This window comes from Scylla paramamosain, chromosome 22 (assembly GCF_035594125.1).
Source record: "Scylla paramamosain isolate STU-SP2022 chromosome 22, ASM3559412v1, whole genome shotgun sequence".
NCBI classification, from domain to species: Eukaryota; Metazoa; Arthropoda; class Malacostraca; order Decapoda; family Portunidae; genus Scylla; species Scylla paramamosain.
This window is the reverse complement of record NC_087172.1, coordinates 2,492,501-2,495,000: the sequence shown is the minus strand read 5'-3', so window position 1 is coordinate 2,495,000 and position 2,500 is coordinate 2,492,501. Positions and strand designations below refer to the sequence as shown.

General features: G+C 45.7%; 1 protein-coding gene across 7 annotated transcripts in view; it reads left to right on the top strand.

Moving 5' to 3' along the window:
• LOC135111413 (adenomatous polyposis coli protein-like) overlaps positions 1-2,500 on the top strand; it is a 364,965-nt gene that overhangs the window by 99,763 nt on the left and 262,702 nt on the right. The window contains exon 1 of one of the 7 annotated variants that reach the window (XM_064024673.1): positions 1,320-1,421. The exons of 5 other annotated variants lie outside the window; for them this stretch is intronic. The gene's annotated coding sequence lies outside the window, so the exon portion shown is untranslated. Of the gene's footprint in view, positions 1-1,319; positions 1,447-2,500 lie in introns of those variants that run through there. One more of the 7 variants, XM_064024674.1, reaches the window with a different exon arrangement.

Below are 2,500 nucleotides of genomic sequence, written 5' to 3'. Positions count from 1 at the left end.
AAGGGCAGAAAGAAATCCAGGAAGAAAAAAAAAGCCTTCCCTACTTAAGTTTGTCCCTTAATTAAATTCTCATCTGTATTTTGAGAGTCACATTTACCTTCCCTCTTTAGTTTTCGTGCATAATTAGCCCCTTACCTGTAAAGTCAAGAATTACACCTGTCCTACATTTGTTTTGTTTCGTTTGCCTTAATTAAATTCTCATTTGTATGACCACACACATTCTCTTTCTTAATTAACTTCTTACCTGTACAGTTAAGAATTTCATATGCTATTTAATTACATACGAAAGCCCTTCACATATTCTCTGCATTAGTTTGTCGTGTAATTAAGTTTTCACTCAAATTTACCTTCCATTTTTTTTTATTTACTTTCTCAACATCATATCTAATTACATTTACCTGTCCTATACCTGTCCTCTAATTAATAAACCCTTTAACAGTATAAACATTTCACTTACCTTCTCCCTCGCTTAAAATTTTCACGAGGGGATTAAAAAAATAGTGTTTTGCTCCACGTGGTTCCCTGGATTGTTTATGTTGAAGAGGGGAGAGGGGAGACGGTGGGCGGTGAGAGAGAGAGGGGGAGAGAAGGGTGTGAATGGGGTGGGGGATGAGGGAGGGCCAATGTTGTGGTGCCAGTGCCTCTGTGGCTCTCCAGATGGCACCACCGCCCAGCTGACTGACCCCCCATCACTCCCCCACTGGTACTCCTCCCCGTTAACCCGAGGGGAGAGGCAGCGGGGAAGAGGGGAAGGGAGAGGAAGACGGTCGTTGCTTTCTATCGATTTACTCTCCTTTTCCTCTCCCCTTCCTCCCCTCTCTTCTCTCTCTGCCTATCCCTCACCTCCCCATTCCTCTCCCTCACCTCCCTATTCCTCTCCCTCTCCCTCTCTCTTACACCATTAGGCCTTCACCAGCTTAGGCCCACTGAAGATGTATTGTAAAGCGAGGAGTGAAAAGATTCAGGGCGCACACACACACACACACACACACACACACACACACACACACACACACACACAGACAGAAGAAAACGAAGATGTATGTATGTTTGTACGTATGTAATTTACAGATTAACATAGGATTCAGGAGTCGACGTAGAGAGAGAGAGAGAGAGAGAGAGAGAGAGAGAGAGAGAGAGAGAGAGAGAGAGAGAGAGAGAGAGAGATTTTAGATTTCCATGGCTGGTGGAGTTGTCGTTCCCGAGAGAGAGAGAGAGAGAGAGAGAGAGAGAGAGAGAGAGAGAGAGAGAGAGAGAGAGAGAGAGAGCAACTGGTGACATGTTGCAACCACCGCCGCACCATCACACAGAGAGGAACTGCCACGCGCACTCACCACTCAACTAACGTCACCACTCACCGCGCGCCCGCCCTCACGCCCGCACGCACACGCAGGGCCGCGCCGCCAGGGACAGGAGATCAGGTTGGAGTCCCCTATTACGTCACAGGTAGCCAAGTTGTGGTCATTGCGCCTCTACCTGGCTGTTGTGATCTACTGACGAAGGCGCTGAAGGAGGGAGGAGCTTGTTGTGATTTGGTGGAGGTGTTTGTGGAGATAGAACAGAGAAAAAATACGTACTGAGGTGGATCAAGGGTGGTTTAAGTGTGGACACGGCAGTCGGTGTGGAAATGATTGAAATGTCTTGACGAATGGTTTAAAATGGGAAAAGAAATGGTGGATGGGTGGATGTGGAAGTGTTACATGGGTGAAAATAGTATGAAGTGGAGAAGTGGATGAGAAAAAATGAATGTAGCAGGTGGATGTAAAATGAATGAAATGGCTGAGAAAAAAAAAGAAAAAATGTGTTAATGTGGGGTGGATATCAGTGTGCGGTGGATGGTAAGTGACGTAAAAAAATGTGCTGAATGCGTGGATGACAAGAAGAAAAGTGTGGAGTGGGTGAAAAAGTGGAACTTAAGTGCGTGGATGAAAAAAAAAGTTTGTAATGGTAGCGAAGAAAAAAAGTGTGAAAAATGTGTGGCTAATGTGAGCTCTCTCTCTCTCTCTCTCTCTCTCTCTCTCTCTCTCTCTCTCTCTCTCTCTCTCTCTCTCTCTCTCTCTCTCTCTCTCTCTCTCTCTCTCTCTCTCTCTCTCTCTCTCTCTTGTATATCGAAGGTCGAGTGTATTATCTTTGTGTGTGTGAGAGAGAGAGAGAGAGAGAGAGAGAGAGAGAGAGAGAGAGAGAGAGAGAGAGAGAGAGAGAGAGAGAGAGAGAGTTTTCAGTGATAGAAATGAGAGAATGAAGACGATACTGGATTATCCTTGTGTGTGTGTGTGTGTGTGTGTGTGTGTGTGTGTGTGTGTGTGTGTGTGTGTGTGTGTGTGTGTATCAGTGTTAGTCAGCCTGTCTGTCTGTCTGTCTGTCTGTCTGTCTGTCTGTCTGTCTGTCTATCTGCACCTCCCTAGTACTCAATTCAGTTGCCACAAGTGAACACGGACGATTCATATGCAAATGTATCGATAGTGTGACGTGTTTAGCAGCCATTGGAACTACTCACTCG